The sequence below is a fragment of the Ambystoma mexicanum genome, chromosome 1q (assembly GCF_040938575.1).
Source record: "Ambystoma mexicanum isolate Mex_15411 chromosome 1q, UKY_AmexF1_1, whole genome shotgun sequence".
NCBI classification, from domain to species: domain Eukaryota; kingdom Metazoa; phylum Chordata; class Amphibia; order Caudata; family Ambystomatidae; genus Ambystoma; species Ambystoma mexicanum.
The window spans coordinates 748,432,833-748,447,486 of NC_090922.1; positions in this window are offsets into that span (position 1 = coordinate 748,432,833).

Sequence of the window (14,654 nt, forward strand, 5' to 3'; positions counted from 1 at the left end):
GGGACTGTATACAGGACTGATATGTCCCTGGGTCTGTTCTTGCCCAGACTGCTCCGGGGTGTTGGTATCAACGGTGTCACTCATGGATACCTGGGGGGATGACAATTGTGCTGGGGCGTGGACAACATCCACTGAGTCATCCTCAATGGTGCCCCAGATGTCATCGGGGCTGTCTTTGACTGTGAGGGGTGCCGTTGCTGCCACCTCCCCAGCCACACTGGACTCCTCCGAACAGGGCGTTGAACAGGTGTCTGCAGGCAGTGCAGTGAGGGGTGGTGTGCCCTCCACGGGCCTTGGTGTTGCTGGTGGTATGTGTCCCTGTGGCGGCTTCCTTGCTAGGACACGGCGCCCCCTGGCTTGGCCCCTGGATGTAGAGGGACGGTTGCTTTCATGTGCAGGGGTGGTGTCCTGCTCCTCACTGTCATGCTCACTGCCTGAGGGGGTGAAAGAGAGGGACAACATGAGTGATGTTTGGATAGGCATCATACCTACATTGGTACGATTGCACATCCACACACTTGTGGGTAATAGGCATTTGTGTTGGGAACGGCACGTCATTCCATACATGGGTGGTAAATGCAGCCGTATTTCGGTGTCACTCCTGTTGGCCAGGTACTGTACTGTCTGACATGCTCACAATTTAGGTAATGCACGGTGTGTGCCTCCTGGAATTTCCTAATTTGTGTGGTATGTGTCATGTATGTTACAGCCTAGCAACAAGCATCGGCATGTGTCTCACTTGCTTCGGCATACTTTACAGGGAGTGTGTGTGTGGCTGACCATGGCGTCACTCTTTGGACAGACATTGTCATTGACTTTCATCAGATTTGGCTTAGCATTTTTTACTTTGAACACTCACCTCCATCAGCAGATGACGTGGCGCCACACTCCATCTCTCCCACGCATTCTATGGATTCTGGGCCAATCATGCTCGCACATGTTTCCTCCCACGATGTGAGCTTAATGGGAGAACTTGGTCCTCTTCCGGTCTCCAAGGCCTGGGTACGGTTTGCTGAAAGAATGTTCCGCACCCTCAGCTGCAGGTCATCCCACCTTTTGCGGCAATCCTTGACCGTGCTGGGGGTGGTGCCCACTGCACTGACCTTCTGCCCGACTAATGCCCAAATCTCCTTTTTCCGCAACACTGCCTCTCTCCTCATGTTGTTGTTGAACACTGTCCCTGCATGCTCTTGCAGGGTGTCGACGAGCATCTGTAGTTCATCCTGGCTGAAGCGCTCCTTTCGGAGGCGGGCAGATCCCTTCTTGGGTGCTTTTTGCATTCGTGGAAGATAGGGTGTGCTTTTCGGTAGATCACCATTGTCCCAGGGGTCCTGTGTGGTGAGGATGGCAATGGATTGTGTTTTTAAAGATGGCTGCCGTGCTCCTTCCCGTTCCTCTGGGATGACGCTATTTCCGGTTCTGCTATTTAACCGCTATTTACGGTCACCAATAATGCCATTTTGGACTATAGCGGTAGTGTTATCTACGGTACGCTTGATGCCGGTAAGGGCTTTTTTGGGCCCTTTTGTGGCATGGAGATAGATACCTTACCGGCATGGCGCAAAGCTCGTGCCCGTGAAGTCGTAATAGTCCTCTATTAACGGGCTGCTGCCAGCTCATACACGCTATTGGCGCCATGCAGGTAAGGCACGATACTTACCTACAAACTCGGAATGAGGGCCATTATATTTTTCTCTCCTCTCTCGCAAGTATGGAGGCACACACTGCATGTTACCATCTCTCCTGTTTCACAGGAGTAGGGATTCATGCTGATATTTGTCTCACAGAGGTAGGAGGCACACACATCATTTTTGTGTCTCTCATTTCTCCCTGAGGTGCACAATTGCACTGCATTGTTACACTACTCCTCTATCACATGAGTGTGGACACACATTGAATTTGTACATGAGTGATGTCGAGGCAATAGCATGGATCAAACTCCAGCAACTGATTTCCCAGTCCCGTATTTTGATTTATAAATTTGGGAAATTCTCCCTGAAACATATCTTATTATTTTATAAGATGAAGGTGATACCAATCATCTGATATGGCTCAGAGGGAAGATACCTGGCGAATCAGTATTACTGGGATGCCTTAGAAGCAACCTATTGGATGCAGACCCTTGTGCTCCCAAATGGTATTCCGATAGCGATTTTATGTTATGAACTTGCCTTGGTTTCCCTGTATGCTCAGGCACTGTGGAGACAGTGCACTTTTTTTCCGTAAATGCATGTTGGGGCTAAAGAGTGGAAACATCCTAGAAATAATAGGCTATAATCTGCTTAAAGCAAGTAATGGCTTCCCAAAAACATGGAGAAACAAAGTCGTGAATAACCTGGCTGAAGCAGATATCTCCTTATACTTGTTAGCTCGGAACCCTACCCGAGCAAAGGTGAACATTTATCAAGCTGACTGGGCCAGGAGCTTGTCAAGGTGTACCCAATATAAACATTTCAGCATTTGGCAGTTTGGAATGAAACGCTATGGTATGACATTGCCATATTTATTGATATACCCGTCACCGAAGGTCCACTCTGATTACTTAAGATTTAGACTTAATTTATGGAGCAAGTGTGAGGTCCTCTGTAAATGGAAACTGCTGACAAGTGATCAAAACTATTGTAGATATTGTTTATCCCTACAACAAAGGGAAACACTACAACATCTGGTGGTTGAATGTAGAGCCTTAAATGGAGTGCGAGCGAGATGTTTTAATAACGTGTTCTCGATCCACACAGATCTGGAGAAGGATCAAATATGGCAAATGTTGTTTGCAAATATGCGTGTGAGGGTTCAGATTGCTTTAGTTCATTTTTTACGAATAATATTACCAAGTGTAAAGGAAATGTAAATAAGAACATGTGTTATGAAAAATGGCAGAGAACAGACTAGCACAGATGATATGTGTTGTATTTAATATGCCACTGCCGTAGCCTGCCTGGGCTGGTCTCCTGTTGGGTGTATCTGACTTAGGGTCACCAAGATAAGTATATAATTACTGTGTGGTCCTAACTAAAAAAAAAAAAACAGGGTGTTAAAGAATCTGTACCCTAACTAAGAAGGTTTATTTTTGTGTTCTATTTTCGCTTTTATCTATTCTGTTATGTAATATACGAATTGTAATTACATGTATTTTTGTATACTAATTTGAAAAGTTGCGTGCAACTAAATCAAATAAAAAAAAATAATTTGTACATCTCTATTCTATCACAGGAGTGTATTCACCCACTGATTGTGTAAGTCATGCAGTGGTGGGGCGCACACTGAATTTTTTATCCATCCTCTCTCATGGGTTGGATGAACACACTACGGCCCTCATTACGACCCTGGCGGAAAGGGGTTTACGCCGGCGTAAACCATGGCGCACCTTTCCGCCTGAGTACGAGTTCCCGTAGCGCCATGGTGATTTTTACGCCTGCTTTTTGCAGGCGGAAAAATCCATGGCGCTACGGGACTTGTTGTTAATTACGCCACCGTAATTTACGGTGGCGTAATTAACGCCTTCCCCACTCCCATTATACCCTATGGGGCAAAAATGGGAATGGGGAAGGGTAAATGGGAATTGGGGACTTACCGCCCCGCCAAGGTCGGAATGGGGCGGTAAGTCCGCCAACCACCATGGCGGAGTTGGCAGCTTAGCGCCATGGACCATGGTGCAAATAGCACCATGGTTCTCCGCCAGGGTCGTAATGAGGGCCTACATGTTTACATCTCTCCTCTCTTGCATGTGCAGTGCCCACACTGAACTATTACATCTCTTTCATGAATCGTGAGCCCAAGTAGAGAAGTGTTGATGTTTGGACCACTCCGATGCCTAAGCTGACTGCCTTCACTTGGTGGGACTCTCAGAAAAACATGAATCCCAAATGTCAGAAAAATATACTACACTGTTGCCGCAGACTATACTCAATAGCTTTCTCACTTATTTGTTTTTGTTGGGATATGAAAAATAACTGTCCCCATTTACCGGCCTTCTCCCTGGACAAGCAAATGGTGTACCACTGATGAAAAGAGGATAGAGAAACGATTCAAACTCTCAGTGAGCATCATATGATTCCATTCATAACCAAAATTATTCTATAACAATTGCTGAAATAGTATATATAATATACCTGATTTTACAAATTCATACCCTCCCTTCAATGTTGACTATTCAACACACAATACATCACACTAACATGAACAGATTTTTCTGAGGTATTTTTTTAATTTTTTTTAAATGTTGATCTTTTGTTATTTTCTTGTCACTGGCCATTACTGGCTCAAACACCAATTCTCACTAGCTAATGATGTGCCCTTAAACTTGGAACAACATCCTGATCTACTGGGCCGAGTTACCCATGCATACAAAAAGGTCTTTGAGCCCCTGAACCAAAAATAAACACTGTTTAAACTTGGAACAATATCCTGATCTACTGGGCAGAGTCACCCATGCATACAAAATGGTCTTGGAGCCCCTGAACCAAAAAGGAACACTGCCAAATAGCCTGTTATATGGATAGGTTTCCACTCGAGTGGGTCTACAACCATGTTTTACCTACTACACCTTTCACAGAGGAGAAATATCCATTTCCATATCGGTCTGGTACCACCCACCTGGGAATTCCAGCAAAGTTGCCCATGGGCCGGCCCGCCAGGACATTGACACTGTCTCTAGCACAACTTGGAATGGCACCTGAGATTGGCCTCTCCATTTTGTGTGTCGATACCACCCCATCACTGCATGAGTTGGACTCACCTACTTCATGGGTAAGCCTGTGGTTACGACTACTTCACTGTTCCCCTGGACACTCCTGAAAAGTGCCTGTTCAAGTATTATCATAACTAGTGTGGTCCTGGGGTTGATGGAACTTGTCCACAGCTATCTTTATTAGAGTTGAATTTTTCCATTAACAAATAAAACCACAACAAACAAGCAGGAATACGCTAGATAAAACCACACAAAAAGTAATAATACTCTGCAGAACAACGTCCCTCCTGAAAGAGCTCTAAAAAAGTAATACATATGGCCTGTACAGAAAAGCGCTGTCATTGCAGTGCTTTATTAAAAAGAGTGCATGATGATAAAACATAATCTTATTCTTCTTTAAAAAAAAAATGGTTCAATAGCTCCTTGCATAGATCAGAGTAGCATGTGTAAAACCCTAGAAAATTGCTACACTTCTCAACCACTCCTGAATAACAAAGGTTTTATCTGACACAGACTTGCCCGTGCCCCGAACTCGTCTGTCATTCAATGGAAGCAAATTCAGTCTGGTTATTAATACCAATGTCCTAGATTCTGCTGATATAATAGAGCATATTTCACCACCATGTAGCGTTATGATGACTAAACCAGCATAAAAATCAAGCGAGGAGAGAGTGTCCACTATTTGTAGACTCTGCTCTTGGTCAATCCTTAATGCTCTTTCTTTTGAGTGTTTTTCAAATTAGAAAGAGAAGAATGCTGAGAGGGACCAGTTAAAGGAATGTTCCAACTATACAGTAATTTGCGCTCCAACCTATGCCAATCAAAATTGTTGGATGCAGCGGACTCCTCAACTTAAATTCTGTTTTGAGTCCTCTCCAATGCATAGCAGTTTGAGTAACCCCAGATCTCTCTCCCATAAAGCAACAGCATGCCAAGCATGGCTTTTGGAGATATTTAGACATCTGTCAAGAATATGCCCACCATACATATGGTAACATTTTAGCAGCCCCTTGACCATGTCACAGCCTTCATGCCGTTGCCTTTATATGCCTTTACCAATTCCCATTTTTGCTGAAAAGTGAACCTAGGTAACAGTAACCATAATAGTAACCATAATAAATAAAATCACACTAAAATTAACAGATGTTTCTGAGTTTTTAAAAAAACATTTTTATTTATTTTTCGAATTTTGATCTTTTGCTATTTTCCTGTTACTGCATATCAAAAGGATACTGTGCAGTGGCCATTACTGGGTTTACCACCAATTCTCACTAGCTAATGATGTGCCCATAAACTTGGAACAATATCCTGATCTACTGGGCAAAGTATCAATGCATGCAAAAAGGTCTTGGAGCCCCTGTACCAAAAACGAACATTGTCAAATAACCTGTTTTATAAGTAGCTTTCCACTCGGGTGTGTCTACAACCATGTTTTAGCTCAACACACCTTTTACAGAGGTAAAATATCCATTTGCATATCAGTTTGGTCCCACCCACCTGGGCAGTCCAGCAAAGTTACCCATGGGCCGGCCCGCCAGTACATTGACACTGTCTCTAGCACAACTTGGAATGGTACCTGAGATTGGCCTCTCCATTTTGTGTGTCGATACCACCCCCTCACTGCATGAGTTGGACTCACCTACTTCATGAGTAAGCCTGTGGTTACGACTGCCTCACTGTTCCCATGCACCCTCATGAAAAGTCGGTGTTCAAGTCTTATCATTAAAATTAGTGTGGTCCTGGGGTTAATGGAACTTGCCAACAACGATCTTTATTAGAGTCGAAGTTCTCCATTAACAATTAATACCCCAACAAACAAGCAGGAATACAGTCGATAAAGTCAAACAAAATGTAATAAAACTATGCAGAGCAACATCCCTCATTAAAAGAGCGCACAAAAAATAAAAACATATGGACTGTACAGAAAAGGGTTGTCGTTGTAGTTTATTAATAAAAAGAGTTCATGATGATAAAACCTAATTTTATACTTTTAAAAAAGGGTTTAATAATTCATTGTATAGGTCAGAGTTGCATGTGCAAAACAGTAGGAAACCGCACAATTTCTCAACCACTCGCATTACAATAGCATTTGATATCTGAAACAGACTTGTTCCGAACTTTTCTGTCATTCAATGGAAGCAAATTCAGTCTGGTTATTTGTGCCAATGTCCTACATTCTGCTGATATAATAGAGCACATTTCACCACCATGCAGCGTTATGATGTGTAAACCAGCATAAAGATCAAGTGAGGAGAGAGTGCCCACTATTCATAGACTTTGCTCCTGGTCAATCCTTAATGCTCTTTCTTTTGAGTGTTTTTCAAATTAGACACAGAGGGATGCTGAGAGGGACCCTCAAACGCAATGTTCCAACTGCCCAGTAATTTGTGCCCCTCTGTATGCCAAACAAAATTGTTGGATGCAGCGGTCCCCTCAATTTAAATGCTGTTTTGAGTCCTTTCCAAAGCAGAGCAGTTAGAGTATCCCCAGATCTCACTCCCGTGAAGCAACAGCGTGCCGATCTTGGCATTGTAGATATTAAGACATCTGTCAAGAATACGGCCACCATACATATGGTAAAATCGTAGCAGCCCCCTGACCTTGCTGCAGCCTTCATGTCCGTTACCTTTAAATGCCTTGACGAATACCAATTTTTTTGGTGAAGAGTAAACTTAGGTAGCAGTAGTAATCGACTACCTCAATGTTCTCACTCTTTAGTGCCCAAGGGAATTGATGTATGCCTTTCCCGTAGACCAGAACGTGCTCTTCACCCTATTCATCTTCAGGCCCTCAGTTGTAACATATCCCTCAGTGAAAGAGAGGCTGCATTGGACCCCGCCCCCGGTGACAAGTAATACTGTGTCATCAGCATACAAAAGAGCTCTAAAGTGTGTACCACTCAGTGAGGGAGGATTGACCCTAGAGCCCACTGCCCCGCTGTTAAAATTGGAAACACACAGAATAAATAGCAATGAGGTTACAGCATTAACCTGCATTGCCCCTTGTTAGTTTGAAAGGGCTGTGACAGCATTCCAGAACAAATGGTCCGTACAGATGCATAAGTATCCTTGTAGCACAATTGTATTGGGTTCAGGAGTCCCCCAGGTATCGTTAGTGCTGCTAACCTTTCCCTTCACCTATGCCCGGGTATAGAATCAAAGGCCTTTTCTAAGTTGATGAAAGCCACGTACAACTTCTTGCCTCTGATTGCACAATATTTGTTAATCAATGTATTTAGGAGTAAACGATGAACAGTGAGACACTTCTCCAAAAACCTGCTTGTGCACGTCTTAGTAGGTTCCGGGAGGAACTTGTCATACCACCCCAATGACAGCACCGAGGGTGATTTAGGAAGGCTGTGCCACCTATTGAATGGGTTGCATATATTTTCTTCCTCCTAAGAGACTTTGATGCTGGGCACAAGATGCACTCTATAGATTTGGCCTTTGTTGCTGAAATGCTATTGCGTGTGTTAACATAATCCCAAACCCACTAGGATGGTGCATTCCTAACCTCCCTGAAGATTTGTTGGAACTTAAAGTTGGGACTTTGTTGAACCCTCACTGGGGCTTGCGCCTCCTCCAAACCCTTCATGTATTGGCCTTCCTTTTGACTCTGTAGAGACTGGCTGTGCAACTGGCTCAGGCACTTCTACCTCCTCTGTGTCTCCATAGTTCCCGCTATCGCCCCTGACACCATCAACATTATGGTCACCATGAATCCCCACAATATCTTCTGCAGCAGCATCGTCTGCAAGAGGAGGCATATTGTTGGTGTGCCTCAGCCTGAGAAAGTAAATGAAGAGTGCACCCCCTTCTTCAGATTCTGAGTAGGAGTGTAAGAGATCCACTTCCACCTGTGAATCCAGATCTCTCTAATCCTCTGGCTCCTGCTCTGACACAGCACCATATATGATGACACCTATATCCCTGCCAATTTATCGAACAAGAAAGAAGTTCTCATAAACAACATTAAAACGAAATCACTGCACAAATGAAAAGCATCATTTAAGAAAACGTTGCTTCCAAAATAAACTGACGTAATGACTCGTTCCCAAAAATAAAGCATCCCCAGCTTAAAAGACATCTTGACGTTGCTATGATGCTCTCGGGCAAATCTTCCCATGAGGCCCAGCTACATGTACAGAGTTTTCGATGTTATCCGAACTAGCAAGTACAATTCATTAAGACATCACAATTCTTCCAGAACCTTCCACAGGTTCACCAGAATCTGTCAATTGAACTCACGGATGGATGCCAACACCGTGATTAAACTTAAATAGGCCTTACGTCATGATTGTAAAAGTGACATGGCAATAAAAGCAGGTCTCATATCAACAGGGGGAGGTTGAAGGGTGGCTACAGATACACACACCCCTGTATTAATGCCACATTAGCAGGACATTAGTCTATTTTGAGAGGCAACAACTGATTGTTTTACGACTCCGTTCTATTTTCATTTCCAGTGCTAGGCTATCAGTTGATTTGATGTGATTTTAATTTGATTTTGGGTTTTATAACGTGCACTGGACATTCTCAACCGTATAATGGCACAGCTGGTAGCAAGGATTAATGACAACAGAGAAAGGTAAACATACAACATACCTCTTATTACTGAACAGACCGCACGCCCATGACCCATATCCCCTCATTTAAAAAGAAAGATGTTGAGGCCTTTCGAAACTGGTAGAGTGTCTTGGAGGCTTTAATCTCCTTATGAATGCCATTCCACAGTCTGGGGCCAAAGATTGCAAACATTCTTTGTCTATTCCAGACACATGCTGACGGAGGGACGGTTAGCAGCAGCTGATCTGTAGATCATAGCGTTCTGGCAGGCTTGTAGCTGCAGATTATATTTCTCAGATACTCTGGGACTAGACCATTTGTGAACTTAAAAATCAAACATGCTACCTTGAATTAAATTCAATCTTCCACTGCCAACCAGTTCTCGGGAGGGCTCAATCGATGACTCAATACAGCTTGGTTGGCAGAACCTGGATGTGATTGAAAACAGCTCACCAGACTGATTATTTGCTGCACTTATTTGCTTGTGTAACTGTTCCCTCTTTGAAAATGGCTGGTTTATAGGTCTTGAAAGCCATTTGGCCCTGCTGACACCCTCTGGGATTCTGCCCTCATTCCATTGTCTGCCAGTTGAGTGGACCTGTCTACACAAAGGGGCTACATTGTGTGTAAACCAAAGTTTTGAGGTCTTCTTTTTCCTACATTTCACTGTGCACTTTTCAAACAAATTGCCTCCAGAATCCTAGTAACAGTAGTAAATAAATCCTTGCAAGATAGTAAAGTTTCAATTGATGCAAGATTTCCCCTTACTTCTGCTCCTGAAATATTATCTAGGTCTTTAAATGTATTAGCTAGTTCTGGGGGCCTGCGTGTGGTTTCTAATTTCCCCCCTTTTGTTGCAGTCAGAGAGACAAATTGTATATCAGTTCCTCTGATTCTGGAATTCTTTAAATCTATTTGGCATCACTAGAGACCAGGAGGTAGGTTGGGGGAGTTCTCATCATTCGGTTCACTTAGTCATGTGAAGTATGCAAGTGAAACAAGGCAGTGTGCTCTATCTTCACACATCTGTTTTCAGTCTGCAAGCCAATTATACATCCTGGCTGGGTCGACAGCCACTTAAAAATATGATATTCTTATTAAAGGCCTCCTATTTTGTTTGTATATATTGCTTAATAATAATTCATACGATACACAAATGTTCTTTAGAAGAGCTGTCTGCTGCATAAATGCATCAGTCAGTACGTTTACCTGATATACTCATGTGACTGCTCTGACAAGGCCAGTAACCTGGCCTAATCAAGAGGTGCAGCAACCCCTCTCAGCCAGGAGTAGAGGGCCTACAAGGAAGAGTTCCAGAGCAAGTGCTACCCCTGAGGTAGATGGTGGCAGTTGAGAGGGCCTCAATTCCTGTCCCTCCCAGTGTCAGGTTGCTTTTTAGCAGTCCATCTTTGTCTCATGGCATACCTACTAGACCAGATGATTGCCTGTGCATTTGTATTTTACTTGTAATGTTCCTAGTGATGACCCATTAGAGCTAGGAAACTGCCAGATGCATCAGAGTGAGATGTGTTATCCAGCACTGCATGCCACCGCAAGAAGACTAGAGCCCGATCATGAGCAATAAGCCCCCCAGAGTCCCGCAATCCATGCTGGCAGAGAAAGATCTACAGAGAGAGAGGAATACAGCAACACCGTGCATACACAGCAGACAGTGACATGCTACTGCCAAGTAACACCGACAAGCATGCACCAAGTACTCTACACAACCAGGTACTAAACCAGGGGACTCAAACCCTCACAACCATGGGAAATATCTTAGGGGCACCAGGAACCAGGTCCCCAAAACATAAACAAGGACATTGAAAAATATGGGCCGTCATTGCTACTCTGGAAAGGGTCAGAGGAGAAAAAGTGGGCGAGGCTTATCCTGCTACTTGTAAAATGTGTTTTCATCAACATGGCCCAGGCTGGGAAGATAGGCCGTCCACATTGGCCAGGGACTGATGACCAATCCATAGAGGGGGAGTGGGACTTAAGAGGAGCAATGGAAGTAGAACGTGAGAGCTATTCAGGTGTGGTCAGAGGAGGAGGAGGTGGAAGACCAAGAGGCAAACAGGAGGGAGAAAGGAGCAGTGGAGTGTGGAGGAGATTTTTAGGTAAGGTAAGGTATTGGCTAATCAGTGAAAGTGGTAATGTGTTGGTGGTTTGCATGAAAGTGTGGTTTCATTAGGAGAAGGAGAGTAGAGAGTGAATGTTTAGTAATTGGGTTAGAGGTGGGTGGGCTAGTAGTAGCAGTGTGGAGAAGGGATTTGTAGTGGAGTGGAAGAGATAGTGGTAGTGTGGACTGAGTAGTAGTGGAGTGTATGACTAAATTGGAGTGGAGTGTATGATGGAACTATAGTGAGTTTGATAATGTGGTGGTGTGGGGGATGGAGTAGTAGTGACGAGGGAGGAGTAACATCAAAGGGTGAGCTGAGTTCTACAAGGTATGAGAGACATTGGAGAAATAGAGAAAGATCAGAGTAGGATTTGGTGAAGAGTGCAGAAGTGAGGCAGAGAGAAGGAGTAGGGGAAGTGAGTGTGAGAGGAAAAGACCGAATGATGTGGGTGTCTTCAAGCCACAAATCCTCTCCCCCTTTAGATTATTAACAACGGGATAGCATTAGGAAATGTGGAAGTCCTTGAGGCAGTTTAGCTACATAGGACATGACCTTTTCGCTTAACATCTCAGTTTATGTAATTGATAAGCATAAGGAGGGTACAACAATTGCTATTTACTGGCGTGAGCTAAATTTGTCTGGATTAGGGAGGGGGTGCATTGAGATGAGAGAAAGGGAGTTATGGCCATAGGACCCATTGCTACTTCATTAAAAACCCTTCAACTGCCTCTTAGGCTTGGAGTAATCCCTGTGCCATCTGTGGCAAGTTTTGCCATTGTGGTATCCTTTAAAATCTGATACAGCATCACTCACTGCCATCCAAGATGCAAAGAATTATGAGGCTGATTAGTATGGCCCGACATAATGCAACAGCCCCACCAGGAGCAGCTGATTGCAATCTATATAGAGATAAATAAGTAGCCATCCATCCCCAATGCAAAGCCATGGTTTGAACTGAGTTGCAAATTGAGATACTGGAGGGAACATATGAAGATTGATCTCAAAATCTTGGTTGGCCTTTAAGTATTCCCTCTAGGTGGGAGCTGGACTGATTGACAGTGAATATGGATGAGGTAGTACCTCTTGTTGAACCTTGGGAATACTCCATTTGTTCTGAAACAGAGCCAACTTATCACACAATTTATATGCAAGACAAAACTGGTACTAGATATAGAGGAAGTGGAAATACAGGAGCTCACTGACAGAGCTGAAGCAGGGTTTAATGAGAAGACTGCATCATGAGAAGCAGCATCCTAATCCCGAGACCTTCTGGGACATGGTTCTAATTAATATGAGGAGGCTCAGAGGAGGGATGTACTCCTTGAACAAACTCACAAGAACTCCGTATCAGAACTGGGAAGACCCCACATTTCATAGATAATGGAGTACTCCTGTATCAAGTCAACATTCATCCAAGAGGAGACAGTGTTAACTGTCACCAATTAGTTATGTGCTGATGTAGGGATTTGAAACCCATCTGCAAACTTGCCTATTTGACCACATATCTTCACAGGTCTAGTTAGTAAAAGTATTTGTTAATGCTTGGCTTTTCTTAATGCCGATTTCTAGAGATGATTTGAGAATTACTTTATGTATGTGTCATAATAAAACTATATGACACATACATAAAGCCTGTACAGAAGTATGATAAGCACAAAGAGAATGATTGTGACTTTATATAACTCTCTCTGGGTTCTACAGGGCACCAGTCCCCCCGCCCAGTCCACACACTTCTCACACATAGCTGTAGAATCTCACCCCTGCATCCCATGCAATCCCTGACACTTGCCCTCATGGCCTCCCCTTAGGGCTTGCTTAGCCACTGTGGCCCTTCTTCTCCCCCTCTTTCACATACACTCTCTCTCTAGTCTTCACCCTGCACTTCCCTTCACTCCCTAGCACTTTGCATTTCGTGCAGACCAGCAGTTGCCCTCCTCCATCCCACGTCTTGTTACTGAATTTGAACGATCCGAATGTCACAAGGCATAGTAGGACCGTTATTGTTAGCTTCCTCCCTTGCCCCGCCTTTTTTGTCTTGTGGCAACTTGAAACACCATTTGTTGCATAGGTGACTTACGAAAATCTTATAAATAAATAAAATAAACACCTTGAATAGAATTCTGAAAGTGCCAGAGTAAAACATAGTCATAGCCTAATAAAAGTCCTCTGAGTTATGAACATGTACTTTAAAGCTTTAAGGACACATACCAAAAATACTCCGTAATAAGGTCATCTGTTAGTAGCCATTGTTTGACACAGCCGTGCTCCTTCTTATTACACATGCAATTGAAGTTCCACAACATTGGGCTTTTTTCCATATAACTGGGCTTCTCAAAATACTGCTGTGTGGGGCAACTAGCACATGATGTCCACGAACTGTATACCTCATTGTTTGACACAGCCGTGCTCCTTCTTATTACACATGCAATTGAAGTTCCACAACATTGGGCTTTTTTCCATATAACTGGGCTTCTCAAAATACTGCTGTGTGGGGCAACTAGCACATGATGTCCACGAACTGTATACCTCATTTAAGAGCGCGAGGAATCATTTGAAAAGTAGATACAAAAAAAAGTGTATTCGTTTTTAAAAAAAAATATTTACTGCTTTCATCCATTAAAGACATAGCTCCACACTAAATGAATTAAGTCAACAGCACTTTCACAACCAAATTCGTTTTTATGAAATAAGCAAAACAGTGGGAATGGGAAACATTTTCAGTTAGATGGGGGTGGAGAACAATGTATGGACATGTGTGTTTGGGAACGAATGGTTATTTAATAGTGGGGGAGAACAGATTATTTAATAATGTTCCCAGGAACAAACACTTTAGTTACGTGAAGCTGCAGGGCTTTACAATCAGTCTGCAAGGTACTTGTCCAGAAATAGGAGTTGATGCATGGATTCCAATAATTCTGTGGATTATTATGTTTTGTGTCCTTTTCACCTTTCGATAAAAGAAGGTGGCACATATCTACTGGAACTCGGTGAGGAGTGCATCGTCCCTTAATCGGATAGCATCATGGTGGCTCAAGTTTCTCTTTTTCAGTTTCATTTTGAGGGCAAAGAACACAACTCGGGAAGCATCCTTGTTAAGCAGAAGGAGACGCTGAGTTGTACAATGCAGTGCATGACAGGGATTTTGAAGACACTGATCTCAGTTTGTCATGTGTTAACAAAGTGACATGAGATTCAAACGTGGCTCCTTTCAAAACAGTTGCAATACACTTTAAAGCAATCTCTTCTCAGGGGCACTTTCTACCCAGCCAGACAGTGAGC